The sequence below is a fragment of the Melospiza georgiana genome, chromosome 6, assembly GCF_028018845.1.
Source record: "Melospiza georgiana isolate bMelGeo1 chromosome 6, bMelGeo1.pri, whole genome shotgun sequence".
In the NCBI taxonomy this organism is placed as follows: Eukaryota; Metazoa; Chordata; class Aves; order Passeriformes; family Passerellidae; genus Melospiza; species Melospiza georgiana.
The window spans coordinates 47,044,118-47,070,512 of record NC_080435.1 but is presented as its reverse complement, the minus strand read 5'-3'; the positions used below and the strand labels follow the sequence as shown (position 1 = coordinate 47,070,512).

At 45.7% G+C, this 26,395-nt stretch overlaps 1 protein-coding gene across 4 annotated transcripts in view; it reads left to right on the top strand.

The window, feature by feature from the left end:
• Window positions 1-445: 445 nt before the first annotated feature.
• The window catches only part of FOXN3 (forkhead box N3), a 205,314-nt gene continuing 179,364 nt past the window's right edge, over window positions 446-26,395 (top strand). For all 4 annotated transcript variants that reach the window (XM_058026270.1, XM_058026269.1, XM_058026268.1 and 1 more), the window contains exon 1: window positions 446-497. The gene's annotated coding sequence lies outside the window, so the exon portion shown is untranslated. The remainder of the gene's footprint in view (window positions 498-26,395) is intronic.

Sequence of the window (26,395 nt, the reverse complement as noted above, 5' to 3'; positions counted from 1 at the left end):
AAGGCGGCCGAGCCGTGTGGGCACCCGCCGGGGGCTGTGCCGCGACGGGCAGGCCCGGCCCCGGGGGGACAGCGGGCCCGAGAGGAGTCCCCTGAAGGCAATGGGACAGAACACGTGGGACCTGCATCCTCTGCTCGAGCCTGCTGCATCCCCGCACAGCGGCAGGAAAACACCCCCGAGGGAGCAGCGCCTCTCAACCCGCCCCCGCCAGCTTCCCGCTCCCGAAGTTTTTCCTTCGGGGCAGCCCGGCGCGGGCACCAGCCACCGGCTCCGGGAGCCGGCTCGGCGGGGCGGGGCGGGGCGGGGCGGGGCGGGGCGGGCGGGCGGCGCTAGGGCCCGGCGGGGCGCGGCGCCGCCGCCGGGGGCGGGCTGGGGGCGGCAGCGGCGGCGCGGGCTGCGGCTGCCTCCGGCTGCTCCCGCCGCGGGGCGCGGAGCGGGGCGGCCGCGGGGAGCGCCCACCACCCCGCGGCGGCGCGGGAGCCAGGACGCGGACTGAGGTAACGGCGGGGGCGTTTCGCGGTGTCATCGGGAGCGGGTGCCCGCCCGCCCGGGCTCGCCGCTGTCGCCGCGCCCCGTCCCTCCCGGGCCAGGGAGCCGCGGCCAAACTTTTGGGGCCTCTGGGCCGGCGGCTGCCGCGGGCGGGCAGCGGCGCCGCCCCGGGGCGTTTGTGAGGGCTGCCCCGCGCGGCTGCCGCCGTCCCGCCGCCCCGCCGCCGAGGAGCCCCGCCGGCCACGGGCGGCGGGGAAGGAAAGGGAAAGGCGCCCTGGGACGAGCCGGTGAGGCGTGCGGGGCGGCTGCCGGGTCGGAACTCGGGCGGGCTGTGCCCCCGACAGGGCGGCCCGAGGGCTCCGGCCCCGGCTCGGCGGGCGCTGCTGGGGCAGCGGCGCAGCCGGCGGCGGGCAGCCCCCCCACCGCTCCCTTTTGTTCCTGCGTGCCGCCGGCGCTTGGATCCCCGCCCGGGAAGAAGCCGCTCGGTGCTTCCCGGGCTCCGTCTGTGCCTGCACACCCGCCTGAAGGGCATCCTCCTCCGGTAGTGTTGGCCTGTCAGAGCCGCCGGGAAAGGGATTTTCCCCTTCTCACAACAGCTGCCCGTTGCTTGTCGGTCTTCAGCGCCGGCTCTTCACTTAACTGGACTTACCGTGTGTTAATTCCTTCACAATATATGCGAGTGTCCCTGCGCCCTGGAGAAGGATTTCCTTATTGACTTGCCGACTGTGATGCGGCCAGGTATTATTCACATCATCAGAAATATGCCTGTGTAAATCTGCTCGCACGGTTACAGTGCGGCTGCTCTTAGAGCCCAGTTTGCCGAAACTTTAATTGCAGCAGGCGATGTTGTGCCGTGAATCCAATTCCGTCAGGGCGGGCCGGTACTCCGGTGGGATAACGGCCTCGCCGAGGCGATCGCGTGTCACGCAGGGACAGATCCTGCTGTTTCATGGGATGAATCAGAAACAGAAATCAGCCAACAATGACAATGAGTTTGTGTGGTTTCTAAAACAATTTGACGTGGTAACGTCTGTTAAGGGTACAGTAAATGGGGCAGCAAACCCCCAGTTTTCTCTGGCACAGCCCATGGATGAGCCGGCAAACAGCGTAAACTGTGATCACTTTGCAGCCGAAAATATAAGGCCTTGCAGCCCTGGCTGCCGGAGCGTTACGTGTCATTAAAGTGGCTCTCTTGGAGGAGAGGGACTGTCCCAGGAGCTACAAAATCTATAAACACTTTTCTGATTGGTTTAAAAATTTAGACACAGGAAGTGGATGGTATCTAATAACAGACAAGTGGAGACACTGTTGTCATGGAAACTGAGAAGACTCCCCCCGCCCCCCCCCCCCATGTATTTAAAAAAAAAAAAAATGCAGAAGAAAAAAGTCTGCATATCATCAGAAATGCCTGCAGACCGCCTTGGCTGCTGTTGCCTTTCCCACAGCATCTGTTGAAACCTGAGAACATGCCTGTCAAATCAAGGTCATTTTACAATAAAACCCTGCACCGCCGCCTCCCTCTCTCCTCCCTGGACCTTGTCCCACACTTGCCATCCAAGGAGGAGTTGAGGAGGTGCAGCCACCTGTCCCATGCCCGCTGGTGTCCTGCCCCAGCCTGGCCTGCTGCTGAGAAAAGGCTCAAAGCAGAGGGATCATGGGGCTTAAAAGGCAAAAGTAACAAGGGTTGAGTTTTTTGTAATTGGATGATCAGGCCATGTTTCTTTCCATGGGCATCTATGGACCTGGGAAATAAAGTTGGGATTGATTTCCCTCTGTTCCTTTGTATTATGAAGCTATATTAAGATATAATGATTTGGAGTTGCCTATTAAGTCTGTTTCACAGATCTGCATCACCTATTAAAAAAAAAAAAAAAAGCAGTGAATGACTTTTGGAAGCCCTTTGCAATGCTTTTAAGAAAAGAAGAAAACACATTTCTGTTACAGCATGCTATGAGGAGAAAAGCAGAGATATGAGAATAAAATATACTTCATTGCTGCTGAATGCAGCATGAGAAAATCAGACTATTATTGTCGTAAATTGAAGTTTTACTTTGCTGGACTATTGAAAGTTTATTGTGTGTGAAAGGAGAGGCTATTTTGCTTTTGAAGCAGCAGAGAGCTATTTCACAGCAAACTCACAAGAAAGGTGTTAATGTTTTTGCTTATTTTCTTGGGCAGCACCCGTTGATTTCAGATGTTTGTGATAGAGAGAGATGCCTTTGAGTATTCACTGCATTTTGTCTAAAACATTTCCTTTTGTTCCTCTCTTTAATCTTCATTTTGTAGTGACCAAGCTGAGAAATAGCACTTTAGTGCTTCACCCGCTGTATAAATCATTATCATTTTGAAACCTTAAATGACTGGTTTGCTTGCATATTACACTTTTTGTATTATTATTTCTTAAGAGAACCAGAGGCTGATGATCAAACCTTGCAGATCAGGAGGAAATCTTGCAGGGGACTGAGGTGAAGATGATCAGTAACCTCTTTACCCACACCCTTGGATCTTGCTGTCCAAAAAACCCAAGCAAGGCCTGACTTTAAAACTTGGTTGCAGGCAGAGCAGGCTGAAGGGATGGTAGGGGCAGAGGGAGCAATGCCTGCTTCTGGTTGAGGAGTCCCTGTTGGCAGCTGGGCTGGCACCAGGGTGCAAGAGGTGGTGGGCAGAGGCTTAGGGAGCCAGGCAGTTGTTTAATCCAGCTCACTTCTGGTGAGACAAATGCTGCTTTTAATTGCTGTGGAGTTGAGATGGAGAAAGTTTGGCTTGGTAGCAAAAGTGTGCTGCTGCTTCTAGAGGCGAATTTCCTGTTGTTGGGAGCAGCCTTATCGGCAGGAAGGTGCAGGGGCAGGAAACGTGTCGGTTACTTGTTTTTACACACTGAAGGAAATGAGCTGGATTAGGTATCTCCAAGGTTGACCCTTCATCACCCTCCATGTCTGTGCTACTTTATTTATCTCTAATGATTTTAGCTTGTGAAAGTTTTATGATGTCAGGCATTCCCAAGGGAAATGCAAGAAGTTAAATGCTTGTGTTGTCCTGTCATTTTTTTGCTGTTATAAGAAACCACCCCACCAGCCTCTCTGGGCTATGTTTTCAGATGTGTCCAATTTGCAATTTTTACCTTTTGAGCCTCATTGCTGATAATCAGCTGGGCTTTTCTTTTTCTTCCCCCATTAAAATGAAAGATCAAAAAATGCACCAGTTATTTTACTAATAGGAGCAGTTCTTACAGTTCTGAACTGCCTTTCATCATGGATCATAAATCACTTTACAGAAATTAATGTTCTAATATCCACAGAAGTTGTGGGAGCATAGGAAGCTGAAACTTAGCATTTCACATGGACTGCACAAAGTTGCAAGGCAAATTAGGAGCAGAGCTGGGAGTCAAATTAATTGCCCCTTAATTAGCAATTGCTAATGGATTAAAACTTAGAAAATATGTTCACGTTTCTCAAGTGTACTCATGCTAATGCACCAGTGTGGTGTGTGTGTTTGGGGTGTGGGGCTGGGGGTGAGAATAAGTAGTGGTTCCAGAAAATGCCAGTTGTTTTCTGGTCTCTGCCCAGCATGGCTGGGATGCCAGGTTGGAGGCTTGTAAGGTTAGACACGGCTTTGGATGAAGGTCCAGAGCAAAGGTGAGGGCTGCAGTTTAGCTCTGTGTGTTCTCATAAGCAGGGAGGCTCAGGGAAATAAACATTTCTCTGATGTCAGCTCACAACGGGGTTTTTATGGTGTTAAGCTTTGCAGAGGGTTTTGAGGGGGAAACATGGAAAAGTTACATAAATTTGTGAGAAGCTGCCTGGCATGCTGAGTAGATTCAAGTGGTGGGTTTTTGTTGTAGGAGATGTCTTGGTGTGAGGAGCTGTTTCTGGCAGGAGAAGCTGCCAGGGCTGTCTGGAAGCCTAGACTGGAGTGGAATGGGACTGTTGTGGTTGATGCTGGAATTTGCCATTTCATGACTTTAGATGTAACACAATGCAGTGTGACTTTGGCCACAATTTTGACATATTTGTAATGAAACTGCATTTGCCTTGTTACCTTCAGTCATGACCAAGCCAAAGTAAAATTGTAACAAAACGATGAAAAAAAAAAAAAGTAGTGCAACAGAGCAGTGTTTCAGTTAAGTATAAAATTACAGCTGTGTATTTTCAGAAGTGATCAGCTGATTCTGGGAAACCAGCCTGAAGTTCTGCAAGGCAGGGCATTTTTTGGGAAGTGATTCTGTCCTAGAGTTTGGGAAATTCTTCCCCATTTGAAATGCCTCAAGTTGAGCTGCGAAGCGTAAGAGCAACTCAAGCCCTCCCTAAACTCACTGTAAGACTTTAGATTCCTTTGACACCTGTGGGACTTACAGCTGTTCTGAGCTGAAGCTGGCTGTCTAGCCAGGAGTTTGTACCTTGGGTGTCAGTGTGGCCCAGGAAGGAGTGAGGCTCCCTGTGTTCCATTTGTTCCCCCTGGGGATGGGTGCAGGGCAGGGATAGCCCTGCTCTGGAGGTGGCTGGTGAGGGGGCCTGGGCAGTGGCTGGAACTCACCACAGCTTCAGGTGGGCTCTGTAGGGCCACCTGCACCTTAGCCCAGCCTCTGGTGGCCCCTTGCTGGCTGGGGATCAGTGTCTCCCCACTACTCTCAGGGAGGTACATAGGGGACACATTATGCTCTTACAAAATTCTCCATAAAATGCATCTATTCCATAATGTCTGGGAAAATTGGACAGGCTAAGTCTACTGGAGGCAAAGCTTCTACTTATTATGTTGGACAGTATTTTGTTGCTCTTTTATTTCTTTTGTCTGTAGTCTAAGAGTCTCTGCTGGAGATGGTTTTCTCTGTGTCCACACTGACTGCAGGACAGACAGATGGCAAGGCTGTGACCTCTGATCAGGCTTGGTAGGTGCCACTGAATGGAAAGATCTCCCTAGATGGTTAACACTGGGATTTTTTTTGCAACATTAGCAGGAATTTGTATCAATGTTAGCTGATACAATGAAATTTCCAGTGCTGAATGTTTTACATTTTACTGGAAATAGATTAAAGGGCAATAAAGACAAGTATTCCAGCAGTGGGATGCATTTGGCCTACACCAGTTTCTTCCTTTGCCTGCCTCCCATGTTCTGAGTTGTGCTGGGACCCTGCACTGAGCTGTTTGCTCAGGCAAAGTGTGGGATTCCCTGGTGGGATGCTAATGGCAAAGTGCTTACCTGCCACCAGCTTGCTGATAGAGCCTGCTCACCATGTCTGGGCACATTTACTTTTGTTGCAAGGAGAGCACTCCAGATGTCCTAACAGACGGGACTTTATGTACAAGGCAATCCAAGTTAGACCCTGGAAAGCATTTTACAGAATGGCAGCTTTGTTGGAAATTGCTTTTTAATACTACATGGCAAAGCCCTTGTTCTTTTCAGCTCAGTTCCCTGCCAGACCTTTGCCTGCCCCACTGAAAGCAGTGGCCTCGTGTCTCCTGTGGCCCTGCTCTGCTCCCAGGCTCATCAAACCTCCCCTGTCCAACCCTGGCACCCCTGCAGACCCTGCTGCAGAGCTGCTTTCTGGTTTAGCTCTTGGGCTTTGTAGTGAGGCTGAACTTTTCCCTGGACACAACTTCTGGCACAGCACACAGACATGAACTCCCCAGCCCATCCATAGAGAGCCTGCTCACTCTTACTTCCCTCAGTGAGATCTTCCTGTGGACAATTTAATTGCTGGCTGGGCTTGCTGTGGAGAGGAGCAGAGGCATTAGGAGGGGTTATGAGAGGTTATTAGAGATGGGAGGAAGCTGTAGGTCTGACCCATCTAGATTTAACTGATTTATGTCTCATTTTATCCTCAACTCCAACTTGTTTTGAACTGGGTTTTACAGTAGATCATTTGTAGAAGCTACTCAATTAATATGTTAATTTTAACACCAGATTTTGTAAAGCTTTTATGTTGGAGGTGGTGAAAGGATCCAAATGTTTTGATCCTATTTCTATCATTATCTTCACTGTGTTTTTCTTACTCTGTGCTTTGCAGAGAGGAGTGAAATTTTAATAATTCACTAATATACTTTCACTTCATTAACATTTTATCATTTTGGCATGGTGCATATGGTGAAGTCCTTAGTACTCTTGTTAAAGACCTGATCTTGCCTCCACGTTCTTGCAGCCCTCCAGGTGTGGAAAACCCTAAATGCAGATGTTATTCTAGTTTTTTGAAAAGTGCTTTTCTTTTTTTTAAAATAGATACTAATCTGAAAAAAAGCATATAAGGTGTTTTTGGTGGGGTTTTTTTCCTCTATTTTGATTTTTTTTTTAAATAAACTGGAAACATTTATACAAAGATAGCTACAGTGGCTAGGTCAGATCCACTAAGTGCCAAGTCTCCAAACATTACAAAACTTCACTGTGTGGTCCAGAGAGTGTGAAGATGCAGGGTGTTATTGTGGTATCCATTGCATCATTTTATACTGTGGCATGTTTAGCTTAAGCAGAGATTTATACTGGTGTTACAATGGTTATGGAACTTTCAGCTCACCTGGAATAGCACAGTGCTTGGTGTTAGGGGGCACAAATAGCAAGTAATGCTTCATGGAATCTTGGTGATTCAGTACATACATTTGCAGATGTGCCCACCTTGTGTTAAACATGTGCTTTTTAATTGTGCCTGAATTTGAAATTGGTGTTCAGCTTTCATGGTGGCTCTCCTTCCTTTTTTAAATTCTTTTTTTTCTCTATCTTATTGTAACATAAATCTGCAAATTAGTGAATGATTTGTTACTGTCAGTTAAATATTGTTAGCATACCAGATTATTTCAGGTATATTCAGAAGGCTTAAGGAGCCAAGCACTGGCTTAGGAGTGGTCAGTGGATGGATACACAAGGCTGGAGAGTGGAAGGGAACATACTGAGTTGGGAACAGTGGAGAGCTAAGGCATGTGTAAGAATTTCAGGAGTCATGTTTTGAAAAGAATGTGGCTGTTGGGAGTCCAGAGGGCAAGAGATCACAGTAATAAATACGGGAGATGTTGAGGGAAGTGGCTGAAGGTTTTTACTTGTCAAATAGAATATATTTGCTTTTAGAGGCACCAGGACAGAAACTCATCTCTTGTAAATTGGTGTAATGCCATTTGAGTTAGTGTAATTACACTGACTTACACCACCTGAAGGTGTGTCAGGTGGTATTACAAGAAGAGTGAGGCTGTGAAGAATGGTGGAACTGGAAGAGGTTATAGGCCTGGGCAACAGGGAGCGTGGAAGTTTGTTCAGAAGGGATAGAGAGGCTGGGCAAGCAAAGGAAGTTCACAAGGTTCATTACAGCTGTATTGGGTTTGATTTGATGGTGAGATGCCCAGCAAGAGATGTCACAAGGCAGGCTGGGACATGGGCTTGGCTGGAGAGGAGAGGCAGTGACAGAAAGTACATTTCACATTGGCACAGTAGGAACTGGTGTCACACTGAATAAGATCATGCCCAGGGTGTGGAGGGCATTCGGAATGGACCAAGACTGAGGCCACAGCAGGAGCTGGGGGAGAGGATCTGGAGGTGCAGAACCATTGCCAGACAAGGATGAAGAGGGCCAGAGGACAACATCTCACAAAGCCAAGATTGGACAAATGTCTTTCTGTCTGAAAGGAGGAATAGCAGAACCATAAAATATTACTTAGGGTTAAGAATAGAAAGGGAATGACACTGACTTCTCTAAAGACATGAGCCATGAGTAATCTGTACTAGTTAGTAAACTTTGAAAAGCGGAACCATAAACAAGCTACATCTTCACTGGTATGTCTAATTTTCTCCTCCTCACTTCTGTTCCTGCCAAGTAGTCTCCTGTGAGGGTGCAGCAGACCTGCATGTCCTGGGGGTGGTGACAGCAGCGTCCCCAATGGCGCTGCCGCAGCTGCGCTGTGCCGAGCTCTCCTGGGCTGATGTGGCCCTGTCAGCCCCACTCACCCTGGGCACCCCCAGCTGGGCACTGTGCCTGCTGCCCCTGCCATCCCAGGCAGGCTGCAGACACCTTCTCAGGAAATTCAGAGAGGTGCTGGGAAGTCACAGTGTCCTGATTAAATGCACCAGCATTGTAGCTGCAGTTGCTGCACCCCAGATATTGGACCCCAGGTCAGGGAGTGGTGCAGTGCTGAACCACCTGTGGGTGCAGGGGAGGCAGGAGATGGGTTCCTGCTGGTCTGCTGTGTCTGGCAAGAGCAGGGCTGGGTTGTGATGAGGAAGGTCTGAGAGAAACATTGCAGCTTCAGTTTGTGTTGTGGCTGAACAGGAGATCTCGCTCGGGATATAGTAGCTTTATGCAAGGAGGAAGAAAACACAGACTGGAAGAAATGAGGTAAAATGTGGGGAAAATGAGATTAAAATATAGGAAAAATGTAGAAATTAGGCATATGTATTAGTATGGTCACCCTTGTTCACGAGCCCATCTCATTACTGCAGCAACTGTAAGCCATTCATGGTCCTGGGGCCCAGTGCAACAACTGCAACCAGCCTGACTGGAAATGGGACTGACTTAATTGTACCAAAACAAGAAAAAAAGACCCAAAACAATCCAGCACGAATTGTGAAAAGTTAAGTGTTTTAAAAATCCTTTGTTTTTGCTAAGCCAGGATACCATTTCTGACAGGTGAGGAAATCCCCATTTTCTCTTGGTGACTCTGGTGATCTCCTAGACCAGCACCTCAGAAGCAGCCAGCCTGGGTGGAAAAGTCAGTGTCTTCAGAAACAGAAGTCAGTGTCTTTAGAAACAGAAAGCATTTTGGCTTTCCAAGCGGACTGGTTTGTTTCCTAGTTGTATGGAAAGCTGCCATTGCAGCAGTTTGAGAAAATAGGCTGAGCATCTTGAAGCCAAAATGGTTGAGAGTGTTTCCTGGGGAAGGCAAGGAAAGATGTGGTGGGCTTGGAGGCACAGTAACAGATGTGAAGCCTTTCACTGTGGGTCACTCTGGGTTCTCCCCAGAAAGCAGCAGTTCCCCTGTTGCAGTGCTGGGGCTGGCAATCCGAGGGCCTGCTCCTGTTGCAGTGCAGTTTGCAGGAGGCAGAGGACTGGTGTGTGCTCCTGCAGCAGCCTTGCTCCCGTTCCTAGAGGGCTGACAAGGAGGCCATGTGCCTTCAGCTGTCACCCAGGCTGATTAGAGACTGTGGCTGTGGGATCAGCTTGTCTGGTGCTTTGTGCCTGTTCCATTGAAGGAATGGAGCAGATGAGAGGGCTGGACATGAATATGTCGCCCTCGAGCCCCTTTTTAAGGGTATAATTTTACAATGCTAGTGGCAAAGACTTTTTTTTTTACCAGAAAAGCAGTGTTATCTTTCCTCAAAGAGCTGCAGGAAACAGCCTTTGCTATGCTGATGTTGGGAATAGTATTAGTGTTGCCCACTTGCCCTTTCTCCCTTTGAGGGTTGTGTCCCAAGCTCTGGTGGACTCTACCCACTCCCCATATGGTCTGCACTTGGTTTATTTGATCCAGGCTTCCTCCCATCTTGCCTTTTGTGCTCTCTCTCAGATGAGGATGCTCGATCATGGTGTGATGTGCACAGTTCAGGAAGTGCTTTGAAATCTGGAGCAGAATTTTTTGGTAGTAATTTTTATTCTGAGTTTGTGTTCAATCTTGCTTGCTGCTGTTAGCTACTGCTAGTTCTGTGGGGATAGCAGGTGGGACCACAGAGCAGCAGGGATTCCAGGCATCCCTCAAAGACACAGTATGGAAAAACAATTTTCTTTCTGACCCCAAAAACTTACAGTCTATGTGAGGTATTTGGAGCAAAAAATCTCTCCAGTACAGAAGTCTCTCTACCAATATAATTATTTGTCCTGCTTTCATGTTTCACATGCTTTATTTAAGCTCCTGTCACCCGCTAATAACTTAGGGACATTGGGGAAATTTGGAAGGTATGCACAGTACTATTGGCATTACTCAAGCAGCTGCTACTGGCCTGCTTATATTCAGTGGATTTCCTACTGTCAAAAACACTTTTAGCACATGAATGAATGGGCAGGGAACCACCTAAACATTGATTAATGTTGACAGAAACTTCCCTCCCACCTTTCACTCATTCAAAACAACGATGATGAAGGCAGCAGAATTCAGCTCTTGGGCTATTGGAAAGAGATGGGTTTATTTCAGAAATAGAGCTCTCCTTTGATGGGGTCTCTGGAGTGCTAGTGCTGGGAATCATAGAACAGTCTGAGTCAGAAGTGAGCCACAAGGATCTTTGGAGTCCAGCCCCTGACACTGCACAGAATTAGCCCCAAGAGTTACACCATGTGCTTGAGTGTGTTGTCCAAACACTTCTTGTACTCTGTCAGGCTTGGGGTTGTGACCACTGCCCTGGGGAGCCTGTTCCAATTCTCAATCACCTCTGGGTGAAGAACCTTTTTTATATCCAACCTAAACCTCCCCTGACACGACTTTGGGCCATTCCCTCAGTCCTGTCACTGTCATGACAGAGCAGAGGTCAGTGCCAGCCCCTCCTCTTGCCTGCAAGGAAGTTGTAACTGCAGTGGGGTCTCCCCTCAGTCTCCTCTTCTCCAGGCTGAACAGACCAAGTGACCTCTACTACTCCTTGTATGGCTTCCCCTCAAGGCCCTTCACCATTTTGTGCCCCTCCTTTGAAGGCTCTCTAACAGCTTGATGGCTTTTTTACATTGTCACACAGAACTTGAGGTGAGGCTGCCCCAGTGCAGAGCAGAGGGGGACAATCCCCTCCCTTGCCTGGCTGGCAGTGCTGTGTCTGGTGTCCCCCAGGACACTCCTGGCCCTCCTTGCTCCAGGACACTGCAAACTCAGGCTCAGCCTGACCCTCAAGGGACCCCCAGGTCCCTTGTCACAGCACTGCTCTCCAGCCTCTCATTCCCCAGTCTGCCCATGCATCCAGGGTAGCCCCACCCCAGGTGCAGAATCTGACATGGATTGATTGTTTCCAAATGCAAGGGGCAAGAGCTTCAGCCTAGGTGGGACATCTGTGGGTGAGGAAGTAAGCAGCATTGCACTTTGGAAAAGCTTCCATTCTGGTGCCAGTATGGGCATGAACACTGGCAAGAATTGAAGCTTGTCCCTTCTCATGCCAAAATCTATTGATTGTGGTAGTCCTAGCTGATTTCAGTGAAGATTTTGCCTCAGCAAATAGCTTGGCATTTGATCATGTAAATAGTTTGTATTTCAATTCCACCTTTGCATATTCAGGGGGAGCTCCCTAGGGATACAGTGGCAGTGGTGTTATGGATGCAGAATTTGGTGCTCCATTGCTGTCACTGATATAGTGATGGTGATAATGATTATCACTAACTTGTATCCCAGTGGTAGGTAAAGTGTTAGAATTTGGCTGATCCTCAGAAATTTTTGCTCTGTCCAAGTGCATCTTCCATTGATACCAAAGGTGATTTATGTGACTGTTCCCATTCTGGCAGTGTGAGTGATGCACATATGGCTCTTTGGAGCCAGTGAGTGAGAAGATCTTGTAATACACAGGTGTGCTGCAACCCAGATTTTTGTTGTTGTAACTGTGATATCTTTATTTTGTTCTGAACAACACAGAAACCATTGCTTGTTTGCACAAAATTCAGCATTTTACTGGCCGATGAAGGGAGGAGCACAGGGCCAGACTCGGGCCCCTGGGAGCATTGTATTTGTCTTTATTGACTTGCAGTCTCTTCAGCCCATGGACTGATCTCAGTGTCCTGTGACACTACAGGAGCCAGTGAAGATGGGCTGTCAACACACTTGTTTTGTGGTGGAGAGCTCTAATGTGCAATGACTGAACCCAGGTAGCAGCCTTTCCCCGAGTTACTGTCATCGAGTTTCTGTCTTGGCCACCATGCTGTACAGAACTGCAAGAACAGAGTTGTTGTCTTTATATTTGCTTGGCTGAACTTCTTAAGAAGGAAACAGACAGATGTGGGCAGCAGGATCACTGAAGACTTTTTTTAACAGCTAGTAAAGCTAGCTAAGCCTAGCTAGCTAGCCTAAAAATGCCTAAGTATCAGTCTACAGAACTGCTTTGTCTGCGAGCTTCAGAAGAAGGAAACATGGTTAGGCTATAGAAATGCATCTACTGAGTTTATTACAATATGTTAATTACCACTGCCTTTAGTTATCCATCATTAATAAAGTGATTTACTTCAAGATAAGAAATATGCATTTTCATGTATCTTTGTCAGTGAGAAGCACAAGAAGATATTCCTGTTCTACTTCTATCTTGTGGTATAAAATAATGCAACTCCATTGAAGTCAAAGGTGGATAGCTGGGGAGAAGGCAGCTTCCTTTTTTGCTAGAGAGCTTTAATACAACATTGTTTTATTTCTGCACATTAAAGTTAATAATACAGCCAGTGTATTTTGGAGTTTAGTCTTTCTAGGATCTCTATATGTTAAATATCTGTGAACAAACTTTATAGTTGCTCTGTAGGCCCTCACGATATATCATTTTGAGCCACCTTCTATCTATTACATTTTATCTGCCTGCAAAATCCATTTCTAATTCTGGCCATATCTCCTTTGCGATCACTTGCCAGAAATCTATTCCCAGGATTCTCCTTATTTTAGTGAAATATCTCTGCTTCAGCACCTTTCCCAAGGTGGCTGATCTAATCAGGGCACTATCAGTTATCATTTCTCATTTCCTTTGCTAGCTCTGTCAAATGCAATGCACAGTCTAACAGAGTGACATTCAAATACTCTCAGTAACCAAGGCTATTTCCCTTTCTTCTGCCCTGCAAAACTTGGTTTGTATTAGGCTTCTTAAGCATATGCCCTTTGCTCTCTGCATGTGACTTATAAAATGCACTCTGGGAAGAGTTAATGTTAAGCAGATGAAATAGCTGCCTCTTTATTCATCACAGTTAAGTTCCATTGATGGTGACCATCTGGATTTAAAATCCCATATCCACAACTTCGCCTTTTCAGGTATGGAAGAGCAGTGCTTCATTCCTGCCAGCTGTGTAAGAGAGCCCTGCTTTGCCATCAGAGAAATGAAATTTTTTACCTTCCTGTTGCAGAAATTTGTTACCTTCCTGTTTCTGCCAGCCTCTCTTGTCTTTTTCCATATTCATGTTTCTCTTTTAAATGGGAGTGTGACTGTATGCAAAGGTCAGCATACACCAAACAGGGTGTTTGTGTTTCTCAAATAAAGAGTCACCTGTGTAGCTGGATCCTCTGCTAAGGTTAAATGTGGTTTCTATAGACACAGGTCCAGCAGTAGCATCCAGTTTTGGCCTCTGTTTTTTTTTTTTTTACCTTGGGTGACAAACCTCTTAGTGTTATCTTAGATTGCTATCACAGACTAAGGCTTGTTTTAATTAGTGTGTGTCTGACTATTCCATCTGCCCTGGAAGATGGAATTATCCATGTGTGTCCTCACAGCCCTTCCTCCTTTGCACCATTTAACATTGCTGTCACAGCTCTGCTTTGCTGCAGACTCATTTCTCCAATGGTTTTTGTGAGGGCCAAAGCCTCAATCCCGCTTTTCAGGAGGAGAGCAGGCATTCACCAGACTGGCTGGGAGTGGGAAGGGAACTCTCCATGCACTTGTCCTGTCTGCAAAACACCATGCAGTGCAACACTTACATGATGCTGGGAGCTTACCATGAGCTCAGCTCTTGATTTCTTTTGAATTTCATAGAACCAGGTTTTTTGGGTCATTTTTCCCCATGCTGTATGAATGAAACAAACCCATCTTGAAGTCTGCATCAGTCCAACACATGTGTTTCTCCTGTAGCCTGTTGTGGGCTACAATTAATTTATTAATTTCAGTCAGGGAGAGGAAAAATTAGGAAAATGAGTTTTAAGCTGACAAAAAGAAACAGTGTGATTTGTTATTTATGGTTCAAGATACAACACCAACCAGGTGCTCTGTGTTCCAGCTCTTGGGCACATCTTTTGGTGAGCCTTATCCCAGATTATTGAGTTTCTGGGGTAGGGTATTTGCAGTCCCTCCAGGATGTCCCTTGGTCACTGTCCCTCAGGTTGGCTGTGGAGCTGCAGACTGGGGAGCATCTGCCCTAGCAGGGGATGGCAGAGCGAGCATCTGGATGTCCTTGAATGGTAATTTCCAGTGTGGCTAAATAACAAGGATGGTGTCTAATGGCTTAAAAAACTGCTCATAGTGGCATTTTTTTCCAGCTATTTCTTCACTGTAGGAAGGTAGAGAAATCTGCGTTAAAATAATAATTAAATGCTGACAGTACTAAATTTCTACCCAGCGTGAGTTGGCAGCAGATGCAAACCAAAACATTAGGTCATTAAAGAGAAAAGAAAAACCTGATTAAATACCTCTGAATGTTTTTCTGATTAGGTATTCTTAAACAGAACATGTGGCTGTAAGAGAGGGGGGTGTACTTGACAGCAGCAATTGCTTTTGAGGGGAAAGGTAAAACACTCAAGTTTTAATGTGTATATACGTGTATTTCAAAGGATTTCTTGCTGATCTTAGCTATGAGCCACCACAAAATCTCCCTGCCAGTAAATAGGCTTCAATGTTATGTTTCTGGAAAGAGCAGTTAACAGTGACTAATGTGTTCAGGGTTTTGTTTGGGTCTCTTTTTCCTCTTCTCTGGCTAGACAGAGTTGATTTTGCACTTGAGAGTCCAGCAGCCATGGTGTACCTTGCTGTTGCAGTGGTGGTGTTGAAGCACTGTGAGGCTGCAGTGTGCATTCTGCAGGCACAGAGAGAAGGGTTTCTGCTCCAAGGAGCTTGCTACCATGGGGGAGTGGCATGTGAAATCACGGGAGGATCCAGAGGGGAGAAAGAGTGATACTGGGTACAGAAACCCCCCTTTACTTCATGGCCACATCATGGCCAAAGGTCCACTGCTCTTAGAGGTGAGCTGAAGGCCTTTTTGTCAAAACACACTTTTTAAAGCACCTCTAGCTGAGGAAACTGAAAAGTAAAACTTGTCCAAAGGTACATTTATAGGCTGCCACTTTTTACCTCCTGTTTCTTCCTTCGATGCTGTCTATTATATATTTGCTCCCATGTACTCTGTAGAGATGTTTTAGGGGCTGATACCAACAGCACATGTCTGGTGCTCCTTCCAGGTCCTCTTTAAGGAATGTTGATGGAGATAGCAAGGAGGGGAGTAAGCAGAGTTGCTGGGGAGCTTTGTCACTGTAGCAGAATTGTGGCTGCTGGCTCTGTGGAAAGCCCTGGAGCTTGGAGGAGTGGGTGGGATGCTGCACATCCCCTCTCCAAGTGCCAGGAGCACCTCTGAAAGCTTTATGACCTCTGTGGCCAAAACACACTTCCCAGGCATGTGCTGAGTGTGGAGGATGTTCTGGCTCTTGTGGCTCCTGCTCCAATTGTATCACAGCAACTCTTTGGTGTGTGTCTTAAGGGGCCAGCCCTGTGAGACACCACAGGGTCATCCTGCCCTCTCCCTGCCTTCCCCCTTTCTCTGCATATTTATATTTGAGAAACTGAGGAATATGGGTAAGAGAGAGGATTCACAAGTTATTTCAAACTGTTCTGTTGTTCAGAGATTTAGCACAGGGTAATGCACCTTCTTCCTGTATTATTATACTCTTGCCTGCACCCAGAATATGCATATGAGCAATGATCTCACAAACATAATTTCTGCTACCTCCAGGAGGTAGGGCAAAGGTTCCTCTGAAGGAGTTTGAAGAAGGCACAGCATATTGTGCTTTAAAATTTTGCTCAGCACTTCTACTGGACTTTTCAAAGATCAGCCGGCATATTCATTTTTCCCTTGGGAGCTGTATAAATTACAGTTTTTGTTTTTCTTCACTATGCATTCCAGAAAACAATTTCTCAGGAAGAGTGGTTCTAGTTTAATCTCCAGATTATCTGTGGTTTACTTTTTACTCCTAGATAAAGGGGCTAAATAATCTAACTGTAACTAAGGCACAGCTGGGGTCTCTGTATGGGCATACGTGTGTCCAGATTTGAGAACTACCACTTTTAGTTGCAGTGTTGCAGCTGTATGGCCTCAGCACATCAGTTATTTGGAGGCGGGCAGAGGTGCTCCAGTGAGCCTGGCCTCTGCTCAGGGGTCAGCTCCTCAGCCCCCTGGAAATACCTTGGATTTGGAAAGCAGAGCAATGGGCATATTTCTGCAAATGTTAGAGCAGTGATTTTTTTTGCAGTTAAATGCAGTGACCAAGGACAGCGGAAGATTTTGGCTGTATTTCTGTTCTGTATGAAAATACGCCAAGCAAAGAACAGATGAGGTCAGGGGACTGCCTGGGGTTGTCTGGGTCTTGGGCTGCCTCCATCCCAGCCCTGGTGGCAGCAGTGACCTGCTCTCATGTCTGCTGCCTTTGCTGCCCCTTGGTTCCTGCCTCAGCCACAGCCCTGCAGAGTGGCACATGCCAGGGTATCCATCCACAGTGTGCTCTGGGGGACTTAAACCCCCTGCACGAGGACTTTTCCTCATGAGAATTGGCCACCAACAGACCTTAGTGACAGAAAGTGGCTCTGACAGCTTGGCCCTCGTATCTCCAAGTTCATGGGTCTTTGTAGTGCTAGCACTGGGTTGAGACAAGCTGTTTCTCTGCTGACATTAATGTACTTGACCCTACAGAGTGCAAGGTAGCCAGGCAGTTACAGGCCATTAATCTCCAATTGCTCTTGTCAAGTATTATATTCATTAATCTGGGCCAAACAGTGGTTTAGTTGTTGGCATGGACCATGATAAGATATTTTGTCTCCTGGTTGGTGCTGAGTTAGTATCTAGCTAGCAGCTTTTGCAACCCTTTGTACAGGTGCCCTCAAATTTCACCAGTGGCTGCACCAAAGCTAAAGCTCAGCATTGGTTCTTCTACTGAATGTGCCTTCAGACCCAGCTCCTTTTCCTGTGCTTGGAGGGCTGGCTCAGGGAAAGCTGGCTGATGCACAGGTGCCTGTGGCCAGGGGCTGCCTGCTTTTACTTCTCCAAGACAGCCAAGAGGCAGCTCCCAGATGGGCTGCTTTTTCACCCTGTGACCTCTTTAGGCCCACCTGGAAGACAGGTGGGTTGTGTTGTTTCTGTACACATTCACACACTGATTTTATTGCTTCACTTAGCAGAGGAGGAGCACTCCAGGCATCCCACAGCAGAAATTCCCCTTATTCTTGGACACTGCCCAAGGGTTACTTGTCAGAACAATAATTGCTGAAAAATAAGGATGCTGAGCAGCAAGACTTGTGAAGTGCTTTGATAAGGCAGGCTGTGATGATTGTGTGTGGAGGGGTGTCCTTTTGTTGCTTGAATGGCTCTAAAAGGATTCAATAGCCTTTCTCTGGCAAACTGCTGGCGCGTAGTCGGGAGTTTGTGTGAACAAGTTGTGCAAGTTCAGTGCCACCATACACATACTGATCTGCGCTGCTACTGAGGTGAAAACTGTTTATGTTTTAATGTATTAGGTTCTGCCTGCACCCTTCTGTATAGAAGTCTTGTTTTGAAAGTATAAGAAAAACAAGAAGGAAGAATGTGGAGATGTTTTAACATAGCTAAAAGCATTTGCTTCCTACACAGTGCCATTTCAGAGAGGGAACAGCTTCTCCTGCAGTTCTGTTTTGGTCTAGGTCTCTCTCTGCAGAGATTTAAACATATGCTTATATCAGTTCCTCAGCTGGTGTGTATCTGTTGACATAGTGTATATACTGACATAAAGCGTGGTCTGCATTTACACCACCTGATGTGTTTGCCATGCATCTTCCAACTTAGCAGAGTCCTCAGGTTTTAAACATGGTCCTTTAACAAAGCTGTAGCTGAGGGCTTTGGGTTTTTTTGTTTTTGTGAGAAGAACATTGACATTAATTTCAATAGTAAAGGAAAAAGACCGGGAAGTTACTTTTTATCTTGACATCTATAGGATTGTTTTGGGTCTCACAAAGCAATTGCCCTTTTGCAGCAGATGGGGAGTCATAATGCTCCAGGTTGAACAGGCTGTGACACACCTGGGGCAAAATCCAGATGTGCTGCTTGTTAGTGAAGAGTTGTCAGTGCAAGACTTGTCCTTCTCTCGGGAAGCTGCTTGCAGCTGGATGCAGGTCCATGCTGGTGGGGCACATAACATGCTCTGTTTTTTCAGCTAGTGCTGCTTCAGGTCTGGGTCACAGCAGGGATTTCCAGAAGTCCATGAGTAAAGCTGGAGCACAAACCCATGGAAAATCCATGTGTGTCCAGGTAAGTGGCTGTGATCACTCCAGGCCATCGCTCTACTCAGAAGAAATGGAAATCTGTGAAACTGTTGGGGCTGCTGTGCCTGGCCATGGGAGGTTTTGCTTTCAGGTTTTATTTGTCTGTGGAATTTTTTTCTAGCTGAAGTAGCATTTTAGGAGATAGGGTAACAACTTTAACCTCTGATCAGGACATCTGTAAAGAAGATAGTAATCATCAGTGACTAGGATAAAATCCCAGTCCTAATGAAGGATGTCAATGATTTTTGAAGATACTGAGATCATCTGTAGTAGGTTGACCTCATCAGCTCTGTTAGATAGTCTGTAAAAGGCTCTGTCAGGCCACAGGAATGCAGTTCTCTAATTTTTGTTCTCTTGATTGCTCTTGTTTTTGTTTCTTGTTTTCTCCCTAAATCTAAGCATTTTAATGTTTTCCTCCTATGTCCATGCATGCATTCTTTTGCTAATGAAAGAAAGGAAATTATCATCCTCAGATTTCAGTCTTTAAAAAACAAGAGCATCAGTTTGATTCTATTTTATTTTTGTTCAGGTTACAAGGGATAAAGTTGACCTTGTCTGAAGATAAAGAATACTATTATTCTTAAAGTTTACCAAGTGCAAAGTGATTTGGAAATAAGCTTGGGTTTTTTTCCAGTAAAATTTAAAGGCATCAAATAAGCTGAAGTGATTTTGAATGTGGTGCTTGGGACTTTTTTTCCCCTTCAATTCTTCAAATTTGTGCTACAGAAGAGCAGGTTTTTGAGACTGTTTAGTGGAAATAAGTAATGCCTAAACTGTGATGTTTGGGTGCAAGACTTCAAGCTAGTTCAGCTGTTAGTAGGACCACTCTTAATAAGTTCTTTAGGCTGATGTAGGTGACTTCCTGCCATAAATAACATGAAGTTTCTATTTTATGTAGTTTGATTTCATTACAAAATTTCCACTCATTCATCTGCTCTGCTATGATTTATTTGTGTATTGTGGAAGCAGTATCCATCACAGAGTTTTTGTGGGCTGCGTTACCAACTTGCTCCTCAGGACCTGCCCTCATGCCACAGTTGTTCCCAGTCACAGGATAAGGCAGTCACAGAGCATTCCCATCCATGCCAAGGATGCATCCTCTGCTCCTCCAGCCTGGAGACTGCACTCAGACAAGGTGATTTTGCCTGCCTGGCTCCATAAGAGTCAATGCATTTCGGCTGCAGCACTGAGGACTCTGTAACTGGCACTTGTGGTGATGAGGCTGAGAGTTCTGCCTAATCTGACAGGGAATTGCCTGCTTGCTTCTTGTTTGGCAATTCATTGGAAAACCACAGCTACAAGAGGATCTTCCTTTTCCTTTTTTTTTTTTTAATTCTTTTGCCTCTTCCAGGCAACCTAGGCAGAACTTGTTAGAGTGTGCTCCTGTCTGTGGCTCATATCTGTCATCATGCTGGAGACAGACATCCTCTCTTTTACCAAAGTATGGAAGATTTCCAGTTAGTTTTGTGGGAACTGGGGAGGGGGCAGTATTTTTTCCTAGAGTCTTGTTAGTCTCTCACATAAGTTGTTAATTGTTTTATGTTCACTGTTCATGCTTGAAGATTTTTAAAAGGAGGATTGATACTTTGAACCCTCAGAGAACAAAATAGGCAAAGTGGAAATGGCTTTGATTGCCAATTTGGTCTATGATGCTGTGCTCTTTTCACTGCACCACAGATGAAAGCAATGTTTATTCCTAAAAAAAAATAATCTGATGTTCACCTGAGTTCAGTTATTTACTTGGAGGAAAAAAGTTTCCTTAGACATGAGAAGGCTATTTAAAAATCTGTGTTGGACATTTTAATTGCAGCGAGTGATGAATCCTTTGAAGTTTTATTACCTATTATATACTTGATTCAAAAGTTACCTTTTGCAATAGCTTAAGGTTTTTTATTTGCCTGAGATTATTAACATTTCTGTTTCAAGCTTTCAAAGAGAAACTTTCTGAGCATGATTATGAACATTAGGTTAATGCATAATCCCCACTCAAAGGTTCTCCTAGATTTTCATGTGCTTGTTTAGAGGCCATTCAAAGGTGCTTAGCTTTAATTGCCATTATGTGAGCACACAGCAATAAGGACCCAAGAGTCTTATCAATTATTCTGTTCACAAATTCATTTTTAGATTGTCTCACAGCTGTTCTAAGTTAAATTTGCATTGAAGTTACTGGGACTTTTAAAGGTATTTATCCTATTGGGTGAAGATTCTATTGTCTCCTTATTTTAAATGCCTAGTGATTATACCTTTCTTGGTCTTCATGTAATTGCTGAGGATTTATTTTTGTGACATCGTTTTTGGAGGTATTTTATCTGCTGACATAGAAACAATACAAGCCTGTTTAGAAATGGCACAACTGTTTAAGTTTTTGTGGCTTTCAATGAGCTGCAAGATCTTAAATACTTGAGTTGGAAAGGAAAAATAAACCTTGCCTTTTAGAAACCTTCTCAAATATTACTTGGAGGACTATAAATGGCAAATTAAACTGAAAGGTAGCTGGACCTACATCTTCCACCATCCAGGAGAAGCCTTTTCTGTAGTAACAACTCCTATTTTAGTGTCTTATCTAAAGATCTGTGAAGTTCACAGGGGAATTGAGAGTGAGTTATTGTCAAGTAAAAAACTGGAAATGCATTTCTAGAATGCAGGAAAGGACTGGTGTGTGGGGAAGTCTCTTTGGGGCAGCCTGCCCAATGCCAGAAGGTCACAGTGAGGCTGAGAGGAAAAAAACCACAACCATTCATTACACTACAAAACAGAGTAGAAAAAATATTTTTATGTGCTTTTACTGTAAAATTGAGAATAGGCTTGTAGAAATCATACAGAAGTACCCTGTACTTCATACAGTGTGCTGCCCAAATTATGAACAGCTTTCCAGCACTGCACATGCTAACACCAGTGCCAGTAGCAGTTAAACACAACAGGCTGAATTCTGTCTCATGAGAAGATTTCAAGCTGCCCCTGACCTTGCTTGTCCCAACCAGGTGCATCACTGAGCATGGGGCACTCCAGAAGTTGGGCTCTGTAGGTTTGTGGTCTCTGAGCTATCCATCTTCTCACATGTATAGTGCAACCAATAACGTGGGCTGGTGAGGAGGACAGAAATGCTGGTTTGAGCCCTGTCTCAGCCAGATGTTAGGAGCACAGGAAACATCCCAGTTAATTGGAATTGGTTAGTTGAGCTCAGCACCGTGCTGGCAGGCCGGCAGTGGGAGATGCCACCCAGCAGCCTCCATCCCTGTCCCACTGGTGGTCCCAGCCTGGCTGGGGGAGTTGGTGTCCCCCCAGCACAGTCACTGCAGTGCTGCCCCTGCTGCTGCCTGGGGGGAGCCTGCACTGCAAGGGATGCTGATCTTGGAGGAGTAAATAATGCATGAGTGCAGGGGTATCTTCATCAGCTTCCTTCACTGGCCTTGCAGGTCTTAAAGCTACTGTGTTGTGCCCAGCTCTTTATTTGTACCTGCCCAAAACCTTGTATGTCACGGTGTCCTCAGCACTGCATTCACCCAATGGCATGGCCTGACACCTTAACCTCTGATTCCCATTCAGCTCATCAGCTGTTTTCCATTTTGCCTTTTCATATTTTTAAAAGAACATTTTAAAACTCATAACTTACTAAAACATTTAATGTTCTGTCTTTTTAATAGTAATAATTTTTGTTTAGTTAAAATTCTCCTCTTTCTGACCCAACACCCTATATGTGTTTGGTGAAAGAAAGTTGATCAGTTTTACAATAAAAATATTCTCCTATAATAAAGCTTCTCATTTGCAAAAAATACTGAGGTTATGATTTGTTGGATCTCAAGCCCAGTACACATTTCCAGGTTTTCATGGAAAGCAGTCTCCCCCAAATTTTCTCCGGGAAAAGCAAATGCAGTTTGTCATGAATCCCAGCTAATTTATTCCTTGTTCCATAAATGTTATCCCCTACCAGTCCAAAGGCTGTCATTACGCTGCTGTCATTAACCATCTGTTTAGCATGTAAAACTCCTCGGGGCAGGGATCACATCTTTGCTTTGTACTGTGTAAAGCTGAGCCTGTGGCTAACACTTGAGAAACAATTAATGATAATGCAGCTCAGTAGGGTACTGGGATACCAAGCTAATAAGAGTGGTATAAATGCTTGGCTGGATGGGATTAGAGGGAACTTCTGTGTCCCAGTGGTGTCTCTCCAGCAGGTGAAGGGAAATAATCTTAAAATATCATATGACAAGGAGCAGTGGAAAAATAAACAGCATTTCTGAAGGATGTAAAAGAGAAAACAATGCAAGAGAATCACAGTTTGGGTGTGTGTTATGCTTTATAATAATTATTATTATTATTTTAATGAGATTTTTACTAAATAAATACATTTTTCTCTACCATAAAATAAGGGACCACTTCAGAACATTTGGTATCATTAGTGTCTGCGTTGTCTTTTGCATGCATTGTAAGTCGATGCTTTATTGTATTTTCCTTTGTATCTTAATGAACCCTGTGTGTCGGGGAGAGAGAGAGAAGCTCGGTAGATTTTCATCTTATGTTAATCCATCAAAATCAAGTTAGCTTCAGGAGCTGGAGGAGGTGCGTGTGCGCGCAGACGTCAGCGCCCAGCCAAAAGCTTGCCGGTTGCCCAGCAACCTTCCCGGAGGAAGATGGATGTCCTGCCACGGCTCCCTTTTACAGCTACAGTGTATTCACCTATTCACCGTGCTGCACACGGAGGGGGTGGCACCGGCTCGGTGCTGGGGGATCTGGCTCTCGTGCTGGGGCCGCAGAAAATGCATTTCGTGCCATCCTCCTTCAAACGATTCATTTGGTTGGCTACATCACGTTGGTTTGGGAGCAGGTGCTGTGAGATCGTTCACGTTGATGGCATTGCTCTTCCCCTCCATCAGGGTCTTAAAGCCATGTTGCCAGCAGAATCTCTCCCTCCTTTCCAGAAAGGTCCTCATCTGTAGTAACAAATAAAACCATGGGCTGTAGGAGCTCAGCAAGTGCTCTATGTGTCACTGACCTCTCTCTCTTTGGTAATTTCTTTTGTTCCTGAATTGGGCTCAGCTGGCATGGCCAGCTATGACCTCCCCATTGGCTGTGCTTCCCTGTCCTGTGGTTGACCAGCATTAGGACACTTGGGCACACACCCAGTGCACCAGGCGCTGTTGGGTTGAAGGCTAAGAAGCCTTTGGAGGAATCAGAGGGCTCTTGTTGTTGAAGAGTGTTGTGCAAAGCCAACATTTTAATGCCAAAATCGACTTGATGATGTCTCCTTAATTTTATGGAATATTTAGTTATTATAGGATGCATTTGTTCACTATTTGGTTTCCTTTAGAAGATGTGTCGATCTTGTTCTCAAGGATGAATTTAAAATCCTTGCACATTTACAACGGTTGGACTAAATCCTGCTGAAAACCTCGCACAAAATCCTACCTGTGTAATCGCAGATATCTTTCATGGTCTGCCTCTGGTGCCTTTATTTATGTTGACAAGCTTTTTACTTAGGGTTTGATTCAGGAAAGCAGTTACGAATGTACTTGACTTTAAATCTTTTTATAGGCCTATTGAAAGTAATGAACTTCTCGGCAGTTGAAGCCTGAACGTGTGCTCTGCTGCATCTGGACGTGTGTGAGTGATGGTGAGGAAGCAGGACCTGGGAGCCTGAGGAAGGCAAAAGGGCTGTGCTGGTGTAAGTGCTGTTGTGTTCAGGCTCTTTGACCACTGCAAATTAGGGTATAGAAACATTTTACAGCCCCCTAAACTGAGAAAAATCTGCCCCAACCCAAGAAACATGGTTCTGTTTGTGGGCATGCAGCTGCTGTGAAGCTGTGTCTTGCACCTGTGTGCTGGGGTGACAGGGTCCATGTGTTTGTGACCTTAGGGGAGCAGGGAGTGCCCTGGAAATGGTGTTTGTGTGGGCAGGCAGGGAAAACTCTCAGCAGCACTGAGCTGCATGTGGGAGGGCAGCGTGGCTCTTGCTTACTCTGGGCTTGTGTGTGTGGCAGTTATGTGTCATTTCAAATGCACTTTCTGGTGGCAAGTTATTTATCAATTGGCAATTGAACTTGTTATTTCCTAAAGCATATAGTGTGTGGCTCTTGATTGAAAAGCTGCTGTTCTGTCTCTTTGTTCTTCCACCTTGCAAGGATTCTTTCTTATTCATTTTGTTAAAGTCCTTCAACTCTAGATTGATAACTTCCATCTTCTGGATGGTGGAGCTTTGTTCAGTGACAGCTGTTGGTTTTCTCTGTGCTGTATTTAAAATGGATGTGTACAGGATGGCAGAGGAAAGTACCTGGAAGTGGGACACTGGATGGCTGAAGTTCAAAAGAACGAATGTTTTCCAAACGCTGGTGTGCTAATTTCTTGGGAAATGAATAGGGAGTATGAAAAACAAATATTGTGTTTACCAGACAGGAGCCTGTGTAACAGTAAAATGCTATATATTAAGATTTAATTGAGTGATTTGTGGGTTGTTGGGGAGAAACATTTCTTGCAGTTGAAAGTGTGATCGAGGAACAAGTGGTTCATGTCCCAGTCTGAGCACAACTCTTGTCATATTCATTCCTAATTTGTGTCTTGTCATCTCTTTAGCCAAATTCAGCAGGTGTGGGTCCCACTCCTTCTGACAGAGATAACGGTTTGCTGCTTATGGGTTCCCATTTCAGGACAGGTCAAGGAAAGACTTTCCTTCTCATGGTTAAATCAACTTTCTTTTTCTGCCTTCACTGAGGAGTCAAATGGGAATGTGCTGTAAGCTGCCTACTGACAAGAACGGCAGCTGGGGTCTGGGCAGGGAAGTATGCTCACCCTTGCCAGTGCTTGTCCTAAGGAGCACATCATTAATCTGTACTCTGGAGACTCCTGGTGAACCTGATTATCACCTGTGATCCTGTCTTTACTCCATGTTCTATAAACACAAACCAGAAAGGACTGTTTCCAGTCTTAAATAGATTTATATTATAAGAAATTACCTTGTAGTAGGTGCAAGATAAACTGTTAGCTTAGAGCCTATGTTACAGATGTTGGAAGTGTTCCAGCCAGGCTGTCTGTCCTGTGCAGTGGGACTCACCTGGCTGGTGGCTCTGGGTGCACACACCCAGGCAGGCAGGGAGGCAGCACCCCTTCACAGTCCCCAGAAAGAAATGAGCACTCGGGGCTCAGACTGGCTCAGCCAAAGGAGTGCTGCTGGGGAGATGATTGTCTCTAGGAATGCTGCTCTGCCTCTCCCCTGGAGCCCAGGTGACCAGTGCAGTGATAGGCAGAGGTCAGCACTTTGCAGCTTCTTGGATTACGTGATGCAGATCACAAGTGTCACACCACAGCAGGCTCACAGTGTCATTTTACTTAGCTTGGATGTGTTCAGAGCTCAGTTCTGCTCTATGCTGGGTATTTCTACTGTCCCTTAGGATGGAAAGAAGTTGAGAGTACCCAGTACAATCCATTATGTCCTAGAGAAGTGTAAGGGAAGGGCCGAGAAGTGTAAGGGAAGGGTAGAGAAGCAAGGTAGCCAATCACAAAGAGCCACTAAAGCAGCAACAAGAATATCTTCTCTTTTTTGAGACCATTTAATCTTTTCGAATGAGTAATACAATATTTATAATATTATAGTAGCTCTAATAACTTGCTTAAAAATTAAAAATAGTTAATGGGTGAAGTGGAATAAGCGTGGTTAGTGCTTCTCACTGATGTGCTGCTGTACCTCCTGCTAGAACAGTTTTATTTAAATCTGTAATTTTCTCCCATTGTAACAACACTGACTGGAGCAAACACACTGGCTCTGTATTGCCTTGGATGGGATGGTATTTTAAAGCTCCCTCTCAGG